Below are 12,790 nucleotides of genomic sequence, written 5' to 3' on the forward strand. Positions count from 1 at the left end.
AGCTGGCTCCCCCCAAAAAAGAAATGTCAGTAGTGCCAAGAGTGAAAAAGCCTGCTTCCTGTGCCCTACAATTCCTAAAACACATAGCCATGCTCTTTCTTTAAAGTGCAAATTGGATCATGGCATTCCATTGCTTAAAACCTTTCAGTGGTTTCCCATTATTCTTAGTATGAAGATTAACAAAAAAAAAAAACAAACAAACAAATTCTCAGCTCCTTGAACCTGCGTGACCTGACATCCACCTTTCTCTTCTATTCTGTTTTTTAACCAAACTAATATTATCCCCCCTCCTTTTTTTCCTATAAGGTGTCATAATTCTTCCTACCTCACAGGGTCTTGGAACATCTTATAAATCATTTCCCTCCCTCCCACTAGCCTCGCCCCCTTTTTCCTGCTCACTGCTGCCCTCTAATCCTTTAAACTTCAGCTCAAAGTTGTCTCCATCAGGACCACCACAGCATAAGCAGACTGAGGTGAGAAGCCATGTGGAGAGAGAGACCAGGCCATCCCAGCTCTTCCAGCCAACCCAGCCCAGGCCTCAAATGGAAGCGAGTCCTGTCCTGGACACCCAGGTCCTGCTGGGCCCCAAGCTGGCGGCAGGTGGGTGAGGAAGCCCATGAGGCCAGCAACACCCCTTCTCCTCAGCCCTCACAGTTGTGCTAAACAATAGCTCCATGCCTCCTGTTTAAGGCCCTTTGTCTTGGGTGGTTTGTGTGTGACAGACAACGGATTCCTGCTTCCTGGCGTTGTGAGCTGTGCACTAAGGAGGCTCCCTGAGAGGGTGCGGAATGTCCCCTGACCTCCTGGCTCACCCTGCACGGGACTGTGGGGCAGGACCTGAGTCTTTGGGTCTCTGTGCACTTGACAGGATGATGCTCTGTCCCCAGTAGGTCAGTGCGTGGAGGTGGAGCGACTGTCCCCTTTCCCATGTCCCCAGCCTGTTCTGTCAGCCTCCCTGGAACTTTGGCTCTGCCCTGGGTAGGGGTGTTCTGACTCAGTTAATTCAGGAGCTGGATCAACATCCAAAGGCTATTTATTTCAGTGCAGAAGGGAAATGGCTACAGCTCTGACAACGTGCCTTTTCCCAGATTCCCAAAAAGTGAACACCAGAGAATTGCCAGCCTTTTGGGAGTTCCCGTCATGGGGCAGCGGAAATGAATCTGACTAGGAACCATGAGGTTGTGGGTTTGATCGCTGGTCTCGCTCAGTGGGTTAAGGATCTGATGTTGCCATGAGCTGTGGTGTAGGTCACAGACCAGCTTGGATCCTGTGTTGCTGTGGCTCTGGCGGAGGCCTGCAGCTACAGTTCTGATTAGACCCCTAACCTGGGAACCTCCATGTGCCACGAGTGCAGCCCTAAAAAGACAAAAGACAACAACAACCACAACAACAACAAAGAGAGAGAGAGAATTGGCCTTTTGCCAAAAGCTCCCTTGGTGGGAACTCCGGGGGCCACACCAGTCCTCTTGCCCTTGGTGTTTTATTGAGGCCCCCTTCCACTGTGGTCACGCGACTCTCTACCGCCCCCTGCAGGAAACCCGTCCTCATAGGAACCACTAGTTCCTGTGAATCCGGCTCCAGTCCCCTGGCCAGTCAGGCAGGTCTCAGGTCCCAGTCCCTCAGTTTAGAGGACAGGGGCGCTTCCTGGAGCTCAGGTCTGTAGGGTGGGGGCGTCTGAAGGAGGAAACGCTCTGACAGGTGGGCTCCTGGGTCTGGTGTGAGCCCGGGTCTCCCGGGCAATGGATTTCCTTCAAGATTCCTGCCTCTGAGAGCGTGTGAGGGTCTGTTTCTTTAAGTCTTTGACCTGCTGGAACAAGAAGGGCTGTAAACCTCACGTGGCTTCTATCAGGAGGGGAGGCGCACGTTTCCAAGAGTCAACATCCCTTGAAGAGGAGACATGCAGACCCCACTCATATTTAAGAAATAATTTTCTTTGCCGCTCCCTTAGCTCTGTCCCTAGGGGACATCACACAGCGTGACTGAGCAGAAGAGGGTCCCATTTCTTCCTGTCCCGTTACCCACCCTCCCCAGTCAGACCCCAACGGGGACCTTCTGCCTGGTGTCGCTCACACCTGTGGAATAAGGACAAGTTTGGGTCTGAGGCAAAGGAAGGCTTTGGTCTTTGGTAAGAGACCAGAGAGATGGGAGCTGGGCCTCTCGAGGCCACTTTCTCCACAAGGCTGGTGGGGGGCGGCTGCCTGGGCTCCTGTGGGGGGCGGGGCGGGGCTCCGTGGGGGCGGGGCTCCTGTGGGGGGAGGGGCCCTGTGGGGCGGGGCTCCGGTAGGGTAGGGGCTCCTGTGGGGGAGGGGAGAGGAGGGGCTCCTGTGGGGGGAAGGGCTCCGTGGGGGCGGGGCTCCTGTGGGGGAGGGGCGCGCAGCTGAGTATCTGCGCCCTGCCCGCCCCGCGGAGGTGGAGGCGCCGGCCTGTGGCTCCAGGGCGTCTGGTCTGAGGGGCCGAGGGTGAGGCCTCCGCACGAGGCCCCCTGTGAGCACGTGACACTGGACTAAGCACAATGGAAAGAGAAGGTCAGACTTTATTTTATGAGGCGATTTCGTGTGGACTCCCGGGTTGCTGACGGGCTTGGCGGGTGGCACCGCCTCTCTGGGCCCGTCCTGCTCCTGGTCCCTGAGGGGCGCTGAGGGGCGCAGGTCCGGCTCCTGCAGCCGCTTCCTGTGCGTGTGGCGTCGTCACGACCCCGGGGAGGAGCAGGGCCTCTCCCCCCACCGCCTGGACCCGTGTCTGGGGCCCCCGGGCCTCAGCCGCACCTGTTCTGCCCTGAGCCTCTGCCCGTTGGGGTTTTACAGCTGCTCAGGGTCACTGAGGGGCCAGGAAGGGTTTGTCTCCCCGGCTGGGCTCCGGGCTTGTTCCGCCAGGTGAGGCGGCCTGGTCTCCGCAGCCCAGCGGCCTTCCCGGGTCTGTCTTCACCGCCTTCACTTAGGCCACGTGCATCCACCTGCCAACAGCCCCACCCCCACCCCCTCCACCCCTGCCCGCTGGTGCACAGACCCCTCCCCAGGCAGTCGGCGGACAATCAGGGCGACTCTGTCACCCACAGGGCCATCCTGGCCAGGGAGGCAGCAGACTTTTGTCACAGCTGGAAGTCCACATTGGGCTTCTTGGTCACTGTCACCAGGGTGACTGTAACCTGTTTTATGATGGCAGTGATGTATATGGTTCCCTTGGCCAAGGTCACTAGCTACCCCCTGGGAGCAGTGATTCCTGCAATTAGTCTGCATGTTGAAGAAAAGCTTCCCTTCAGAGTGAGGTTCACACGTTTGGTCAAGGAGCTCAGTTGGCCCAGGTTGTCTCTCTAGAGGTTGGAGCTCAGGTGGGGACGGCCTCACTTGACCGTGATGCTCCCACAGAGTGACCCCCCCAACCCCCGCCATGGCTTCAGGGCAGATGGGTGATGAGCATCACAAGTGGGGTCCGTTCCTCTTAGGATTGAGCTGGTCTCGTGGCTGCAGGTTTTCCAGGGTTTTAGATGCACCTGGTCTCCTGGTTGGAACAGGTGGAGGACAGGTTGGTGGGTGTGGGCAGCACCTGGTCACCATGGTTTCTCCTACTTGGAGGCAGCACTGGAGTTGTTTCAAGGGGGCTAAAGTGCCCCTTCTCTCGGCCTTGGGAAGTTCAATGGCTTTCAATTTTAACTTGTCCCTCAGGGCTAGTCACATGCTGAGCAGGGCAATTGGGAATAACTTAATCCAATTTTCTTGACTTTCTTGGCATAGCTTGACTGAAGTTCCTTCTAAGGTTTAATTGGATCTCTCCATTTTCTCTGATGATTGGGGTCTCCAAGCTTAGTGCAAAGTCCATTTCTGCCCACTTGTTATCCCATTTGTCATTTGAGACAGGAATCCTGAGCCATTATCACTTTGTAAGGATCCTGGGAACACAAACCTCTTTGTAATCTTTGCCACTTTGGCTGCGGTTTCAATTCTAGTGGGTGTGAACTGGACCTTGGCACCTGCCATCAGGCCTCTCCATAGATAAAGGCATGAGCCACTGCAGCTGCTGACCCCTAGCACTGCCTGAGCAGAGCTCAGGGTGTAGATCATATTTTTAGGAGGAGATTTTAGGAACTCATTTCTTGCATCTCCTCATGTCTAGAAAAAGATGAAAATCCTTCGTGGTGATGTCTCCTCCTCCAATGACTAGCAGTAACCTTCATGATGCCAGAAGCAATCCCGTAAACTGTGTGCATGGCTGCATGCACCTCCCCCTTCACCTCTATCACTGTATCCTGATATTTCCCCTTTCCTCTCTGGTGTGGTATTTCAGATCTGTCTGAAATACTGCCCCCCACCCACCCCCGCTCTTCTTTTTAAAAGCAAAAAGATGTCACAGTCTTCTGTGAGGGCAGCCACTCCCAAGGGTGAACCTGTGAGCATTGAGGGAACTCAAGAAAGAAACAAAGAGTGCTGGCCCCATAGCCTATCAAAGGAGTGATTCCACTAAGCCTAGACCCTTGCATCTTGCTGTAGAATTGTGCTAAAATCCTTGACTTGAGATACCTGGTTTTCTGTACATCTTTTGCCCCTACTACCTACCTTTTGTTGAAAAAGCTCCACTAGCACCATCTTCCAGGAGAGAAATACCCCCTTGCCTCCTTGGAGAGGTTTCTCAGGGCCACCTGAGATGCAGTCTCCCAGGCTTAAGTCCTAATTTTGCCCCAAATAAAACTTAACTCTCAACTTCCAGGTTATGAAATTTTTTTTTTTTTTGTCTTTTGTCTTTTGTTGTTGTTGTTGCTATTTCTTGGGCCGCTCCCGCGGCATATGGAGGTTCCCAGGCTAGGGGTTGAATCGGAGCTGTAGCCACCGGCCTATGCCAGAGCCACAGCAACACGTGATCCGAGCCGCATCTGCAACCTACACCACAGCTCACGGCAAAGCCGGATCGTTAACCCACTGAGCAAGGGCAGGTTCCGCAACCTCATGGTTCCTAGTCGAATTCGTTAACCACTGCGCCACGACGGGAACTCCTGAATTTTTTTTTAAGTCGACATGGGGAACCCTTCTACCCACCCTGAAAACAGGTGCACTAGCACCAAGAGTTATCTGAGGTTGCCCTATGCTCTCGGCATGACAGCAAAGTCAATCTCCTAATCTTCTCCAGGATATGTCCCTCTGGTCTGAATGGGCTTTATTTGGGGGCCTCAGGGTGGGGGGGTGTCTGATGTTGGGGGTGTTCATTGTGCAGATGGGGCATGTCTCAACTGTCAGGCAAGATGAATGTTGTTGGCCGAGTGGAGTTCTCACTTTTCATACCAGGAGTTACCATGAGCTCAACTAACACATTATACAGAACTTTCCTCACATAGTGGACTCCTTGATGAGCCTCCCTAATTTCTTAACAGGTTGCAAAAAAAAAAAAAAAAAGTATTGCCCATGTTCATTAACTAGCCCTCCATGGGCTCCTAGATCTCTGTTGAAGTCCTACGTCTGGGCTTTGGGAGAAGGTATTAATAATATAGGTTGTTTTTTGTTTTCCACAGGGTTAACTCCCTCTTGGTAGGGGATGATTTTTCTACTAAAATGTGTGAGAGTCCTTGGTTTAGGAAGAGAATTGAGTATTACTTAAATGGGAAAGGACATGGCCTAGACATCAGGGTGCATGAAGAACCAGGTCTGGGCTCTCAGGTGACAGGCTAAGATGCCTCATTAATATGGAAATGATGTCTCTATGTTTTTACCTTGGAGGATGAAAAATAGGGATTATAGACCTAACCTGATTACAAATCAGACTGAAATGGGGCAGGACCCTGTGGGCCTCTCCCAGACGCAATCCTTTCCGTATGCCTCTCTTCTTGTCTGTAGGAAATGGGCTTCTTTCAGCCTCCTAGATCTTCCCCTAGTTCCCAGGGGCAGATTCAAATCGTTGCTCATCTGGGGTGGGGAGGGAATGTGAACAAGGGAGGAGCAGTCAAGCAACAATAATGCTGCCTTGATGCAGGGTCCTGATTCCTCCCCAAAGACTATGCAGACCCGTATCTTTGAGTTGTTCTGCAGAAGCAAGGCCTCCCCCCAGGAGGAGTATGGTGCCTTCAGGCTGAGCACTGGATTTCTGGAGCACTGTCCTGTTACCTTACCGCCAGCCAATCAGAGGAAAGCTACACACCCTGCAGGCCTCACCCCAAATTTTGCCTATAATAATCCCCCCCCAGAAAAAAATCCCCATCAGGGAGTTCAGGGTTTTAAAGCATGAGTCACCCGTGTTTCTTGTATTGGTGCCTTTAAAGTAATGCTGCATTTTCCTTCACCATAACCCCAGTCAGCAATTGGCTTTACTGTGTGTGGTCAGGGGACCCAAATTTGGTTTGGTATCAAAATTATCTAGACTTCAGAAAAGTCCTTATGAAAGTGATTTCTGGAGTTCCCATCGTGGCTCAGTAGTTAGTGAACCGGACTAGCATCCATGAGGACACAGGTTTGATCCCTGGCCTCATTCAGTAGTTTAAGGATCCAACAATGCTGTGAGCTGTGGTGTAGGTCACAGACTCAGCTCAGATCTGGTGTTGCTGTGGCTGTGGCATAGGCCGGTTGCTACAACTCCAATTGGACACCTAGCCTGGGAACTTCCATATGGCACGGGTATGGTTCTAAAGGACAAAAAGACCAAAAAAAAAAAAAAAGAAAAGAAAAGAAAAAAAGTGACTTCCACTTTCCTTGGCAGATATTTTTAAAAATTTACTTTGTTTTTTAGGGAGTTCCCACTGTGGCTCAGCAAGTTAAGGACTCAACTAGTATTCATGGGGATGAAGGTTCAATCCCTGGCCTCGCTCCATGGGTTAAGGATCCTGTGTTGCCGTGGGCTGAGGCAAGAGGTCACAGATGAAGCTTGGTCAACACAGAAACATAATCTGACCATAGTTTTAGGAGGCTTTTCATAACCATTTTGTCCCATGGTGCTAGGAATGCTCATCCCAGGTCTGTCAAAGATTTAATTGATTAGGCCACTCAATGTGCTATTACTTGACTAGGCCTCATTACAGTAGCCCAAATCTGCTGGACCACCTCTCTTCATAGTGTATTATGGCCCAGGAATACATTCCCTCTTGTTGCATCTTCCCATATCTAGAGTTACACTATTACAGTCATTGATCTGGTAAATAACCATATATTTAATTAACTGCTTTCAGTCTCCTACTCATCATGATTTTTTGTTGAGGCTCATTCATGCATTTGGTAATATAAGAAACAATAATCTTGAAATACAACAGTACTGCTAATAACAGTAATAGAGTTTAAGTAAATATTTAAGTCAATAGCTTCCTGCTTCAAACTAGTTTCAGAAGGGGATGTTTCAAACAGGGTCAGAGCAGCAGGTATTTTTAATTGGCCAGGTGCAAAAATCTCAGCCAGTAATAAAATACATTTTCTAGGGGATATTCAGTCAGAGCCTTGGAGATGAGGAATCCAGCAAGCTAAGCCAGAACTACTAGGCACAGGTAATTGGCCACAACCCAGTAATTGGACTGGTTTTTAAAATTACCCAAGGATGGCGCTCCTGATGGAAGAACATTTGATTCATATGCAAAAGTTCAAGAAGTCGAAAAACATTATAAATCAACATATGAGTCAGGTCCAGCATCTTGGGCAGCTGTCTACTTCTCCTGGTATATGTGTTCTTCTTGTCCTGGTGTAGCTTTTCCTCCATGTGAGTGTGATTTTGTCAGTAGTCATCTTGTTAAGCCCAGTGCAGGGATCATTCAGCACTGGATTCAGCATTATGGTCTGAAAATCAGGAACTTGTATTTTTCAAAAGTCTTTTCTATAGCTCTCCTTGAGGAGCAAGCATTTTTGCAAAGGCGTTAGAATAAAGACAGTAACTGCCTATAATGACAAAAGACTTAAGAAAGCACTTTTAAGGTCTGATTACAATGCAGTTGACAGAGAAACTTGGTTACTCTTGAGACATCATACTGTGGAATCTGAGGCGTATTGTTCATTTGAGAATGCTCTCCATGGATTTCGCTCATGAATTTAGTTCTCCCACTCCCTTCCCTGATGAGCAGCTGTTTGAACTTGCCTTTTGGAATTCAGGGAAGGTCAAGGAAGCTGAATGAGGCCTATTTCCTGAAAAAGGAACGGGGGACACAAAGGCTTCTTCCAGGTGCCCCAGAGGGCCTGGCTCTGTTTCAGGACTGGACAGAAATATTTTGGGTCATCAGAGGTTTGTTTTGTTTTGTTTTTTAGGGCTGCACCTTTGGCATGTGAAAGTTCCCAGGTTAGGGGTCAAATTGGAGCTACAGCTGCCAGCCTACACCACAGGCACTGCAGCATGTGATCCCAGCCACGTCTGGGACCTACACCACACACAGCCCTCAGTAACACCACGTCCTTAACCCAGTGAGTGAGGCCAGGGATTGACCCCACATCCTCATGGATCCTAGTCAGGTTCATTAACTGCTGAGTCATGAAGGGAATTCCCATTATCAGAGGTTTCAGAGGGAGGAAAAAGACCAGATTGAGAAGAGAGGAAGAACAAAAGGGGTGGCCTGAGAGTATTCAGGCTGCAACTAGGCCAGGGAGAAGCACAAGGAAGGACTCTAAGCTATTTAATTTACAGGCTACTCATTTTCTTTTCTTTTTTTTTTTTTTTTTTTTTTGTTTGTTTGTTTTTGTTTTGTTTTTTTTTGGTCTTTTTAGGCCCACACCTGTGACATATGGAAGCTCCCAGGCTAGGGGCCAAATTGGAGCTGCAGCTGCTGGCCTACCACCATAGCCACAGCAACTTGGGATCTGAGCCATGCCTGCAATCTGCACCACAGTTCATGGCAACCTAGTTCCTTAACCCACTTAGTAAGGCCAGGGATTGAACCTGTGACCTCATGGATACTAGTCAGGCTCATTACTACTGAGCTACAATGGGAATTCCCACACTAGTCATTTTTAAAAGAAATCTAAGGAATATAATTTTCATTTGCATCTGTGTTCATCAGTGAAATTGGCCTGTAGTTTTCTTTTTTTGTGGTATCTTTGTCGGGTTTTGGTATCAGGGTGATGGTGGCCTCGTAGGATGAGTTGGGAGTGTCCCTTCCTCTGCAGTTTTTTGGAATAGTTTCAGGAGAGGTGTTAGCTCTTCTCTAAATGTTTGATAGAACTCGCCTGTGAAGTCATCTGGTCCTGGACTTTTGTTTGTTGGAAGTTTTTACATCACAGTTTCAATTTCAGTACTTGTGATGGGTCCATTCATCTTTTCCATTTCATCTTGATTTAGTCTTGGAAGCTTGTACTTTTCTAAGAATTTGTCCATTTCTTCTAGCTTTTCCATTTTATTGGCGTATAGTTGCATATAGTAGTCTCTTATGATCCTTTGTATTTCTGTGATGTCCGTTGTTACTTCTCCTTTTCCATTTCTAATTTTATTGATATGGGTCCTCTCTCTTTTTTCCTTGATAAATCTGGCTAAGTGTTTATCAATTTTCTTGATCTTTTCAAAGCTTTTCGTTTCATTGATCTTTTCTATGGTCCTTCATTTCTATTTCATTGATTTCTGCTCTGATCTTTATGATTTCTTTCCTTCTACTAACTTTAGGTCTTGTCTGCTCTTCTCTCTCTAGCTGCTTTAGATGTAAAGTTAGGTTGTTTCTTTGAGCTTTTTCTTGTTTCCTGAGGTAGGCTTGTATTGCTATAAACTTCCCTCTTAGAATGGCTTTTGCTGCATCCCATAGGTTTTGGAGTGTTGTATCTTTGTTGTCATTTGCTGCCAGGTATTTTTTATATTTCCTCTTTGATTTCTTCAGTGATCCATTGGTTGTTTAGTAGCATGTTGTTGAGTCTCCATGTGTTGGTGTTTTTTGCAGTTTTTTTCTTGTTGTTGATGTCCAGTCGTATAGCGTTGTGGTCAGAAAAGATGCTTGATATGATTTCAGTTTTCTTAAAGTTATCAAGGCTTGGTTTCTAGCCCAGGATGTGATCAATCTTAGAGAATATTCCATGTGTACTTGAGAAGAAAGTGAATTATTCTACTGCTTTTGGATAGAATGTCCTATAAATATCTATGAAGTCCATCTGGTCTAAGGCTTCATTCAGGGCCTGTGTTTCCTTATTGATTTTCTGTCTGGATGATCTGTTCATTGCTGTAAGTGGGGTGTTAAAGTCCCCCACTATTATTCTGTTATTATTCATTTCTCCTTTTAAGGTTCTTAGCAGTTGTCTTATATATTGTGGTGATCCTATATTGGGTGCATAGATATTTACAACTGTTCTAATGTTGTTATACAATTATACAATGTTGTTATACAATTGTTATAATGTTGTTATACTATTACAATGAAATATTTCTTGGCCATTAAAGGGAAAGAAATCATGGCATTTGCAGCAACATGGATGGACCTAGAAATTATCCTGCTAAGTAAAGTCAGTCAGAAAATGAGACACCAACATCAAATGCTATCGCATACATGTGGAGTCTAAAAATAGGACACAATGAACTCCTTTGCAGAACAGATACTGTCTCACAGACTTTGAAAAACTTATGGTTTCCAAATGAGACAGGTTGGAGGATGGGGATGCATTGAGGATAAGGGATGGAAATGCAGTAAAATGTGGTTGTGATGATTGTTGTACACCTATAAATGTAATACAATTCGTTAAGTAATTTAAAAAAGTAAGGAATATAATTTACTTTCTTAGGTGTATGAGGTACCTGCATCACATTGTTTCCCCACTGCTAGTTCATTCCTTCCATTTCGATGGAAGACGGGCAATGGGCGTTGTGATCGCCTGGCTGCCTCCTGCTGAACAGGGGTGGTGAATGGGGGATCTTCTCATGGAAGGAATGAGGTTATTATGCCATTCAGATGGGGGCTTAAGGGTAGTTTTTGTAGTCTTTTTTGCATAAGTATGGAATACAACATAGAAGTAGTCTAATTGAGGCATAAATCATTATTCCTATAAGAACGGTTAAGACAAAACATTTAATTGTTCCTGAAAGAACTGAACGAATGCCCTGTGGAATCCTGCTCAGTATGTCAGAAAACCGGTCTGAAACTTGAGTCACTACTTCAGAGGCCTAAGCCTTCCCATCATGTACTTTCTGTACTTGGGCCTTCTTCATCTCTTTAAGCGAAGAAGAGGTTTCTCCACAATCATCTGGTATAAAAGTACAGCCTTCTGAGCGAATGATGGCTCAGGTTCCCCCTTGAGAGGCAGTGAGGATGTCTGGGGCCAGTCTCTTTTGCAGGATTGCCTTTCTCATCTGGGAGACCTCAGACTTTAACAAGGCCATGCTTCTCTGGCTATCAGTTAAGGCTTTTTGGGTGAACTTCGCCAGAGCTTCTATATGGAGAGTGACTCTCTCCAGGCCTATGCTGGGAACAAAGAAATTGATCGAATGACCAAAGCATCTGAAAACTGACTGAGACCATCTAGTAGATTAGCAGTTTGGCAAATTGCAGAGTTTTTTATTTATGTTTTGGGGCCCAAGAGAAACCCAGGGTGCATGTGCCAATCCAACCTGGAGGGAGATAGGCCGCTGTGGATGATACTTTTCACAAGTTACAAGAGATTTCAAAAGCAAATACATGAGTTCCTGTCGTGGCGCAGTGCTTAAAGAATCGGACTAGGAACCATGAGTTTGCGAGATCAGTCCCTGTCCTTGCTCAGTGGGTTAAGGATCCGGTGTTGCCGTGAGCTGTGGTGGAGGTTGCAGACACGGCTCGGATCCTGAGTTGCTGTGGCTCTGGTGTAGGCCGGTGGCTACAGCTCCGATAGACCCCTAGCATGGAAATCTCCATATGCCGTGGGAGAGGCCCTAGAAAAGGCAAAAAGTCAAAAAAAAAAAAAAAAAAAAAGGAAAAACGGACCACTTAAAGGCAAAGGATGTCACATAATCTGTTGTAAGAAGGAATATCCCAAGAAGACTTCATTCTCTTAACAGAGAGAAAAATGAATTTGGCTTATTTTTACCAGCTTATTTTTTTAAATTAATTTACTCAAATTTATTCTAAACTTAGTCCTGACCCTTACCATGCACAAACTCTTCTCAGAGTCTACTTCCCCCATGCCTTGTATCAATTTCTGTATCCAGATTGTCTGTCCCTTATTTTTCCATCCAGAGCAACAAGCTACAAGGACTTCCCATCATGGCTCAGTGGTTAACGAATCCGACTAGGAACCATGAGGTTGTGGCTTCAATCTCTCGCCTTGCTCAGTGGGTTAAGGATCCAGCGTTGCTGTGAGCTGTGGTGTCGGTCACAGACGCAGTTTGGATCCTGCATTACTGTGGCTCTGGTGTAGGCCAGCAGCTACAGCTCCGATTAGACCCCTAGCCTCAGAATCTCCACATGCCGCCGGAGCAGCCCTAGAAAAGGCAAAAAGACAAATACAAACAAACAAACAAAAAGAGAAAACCTATAAGACAGATTTATTTCCTTTTCCCTTAATAACATGCAGTTCCATTCCTTATTCCTTTTTTACTAAAAACACACTTCCTTTTTTCTAAGGCAACCATGGACTGTCTTTTCTAATTTCTAAAAACTTGTGTTTTCCTTATAGAGAACATCTCAGGGTGGCACCAAGCATATTGATTAATAGTCCTCACTACCTTTCACTTCTGTTTAGTGAATGTCTCAGTATCTCATATGACCTCTATTAAACCTAGGTACCATATAGGATTATATTTAATGTTGATAACTCTAAAGAGGTGTCTATATTGATTATATTAACAAACTTTAGCTTTAATACTAGATATTAATTCAATCCTGAATATTCATTCCCCAGTTCACCTGAACCTAAAATTAATTCTGGCCAGTTCCCTTCTGCATTTTTGAGAATTTATATAA

At 46.8% G+C, this 12,790-nt stretch overlaps 1 protein-coding gene across 9 annotated transcripts in view; it reads left to right on the top strand.

Annotated features, from left to right (window-relative positions):
• LOC100153359 (ATP-binding cassette sub-family C member 4-like) overlaps positions 1-12,790 on the top strand; it is a 188,577-nt gene that overhangs the window by 1,429 nt on the left and 174,358 nt on the right. For 8 of the 9 annotated variants that reach the window (XM_084982126.1, XM_084982133.1, XM_084982130.1 and 5 more), the window contains exon 1: positions 2,412-2,525. The gene's annotated coding sequence lies outside the window, so the exon portion shown is untranslated. Of the gene's footprint in view, positions 1-447; positions 601-2,411; positions 2,526-12,790 lie in introns of those variants that run through there. The other variant, XM_084982131.1, reaches the window with a different exon arrangement.

The sequence above is a fragment of the Sus scrofa genome, chromosome 11, assembly GCF_054392235.1.
Source record: "Sus scrofa isolate SSC_HxYL_T2T_F1_AM1 chromosome 11, Sscrofa_HxYL_maternal_Yorkshire_Landrace_v2.0, whole genome shotgun sequence".
NCBI lineage: Eukaryota > Metazoa > Chordata > Mammalia > Artiodactyla > Suidae > Sus > Sus scrofa.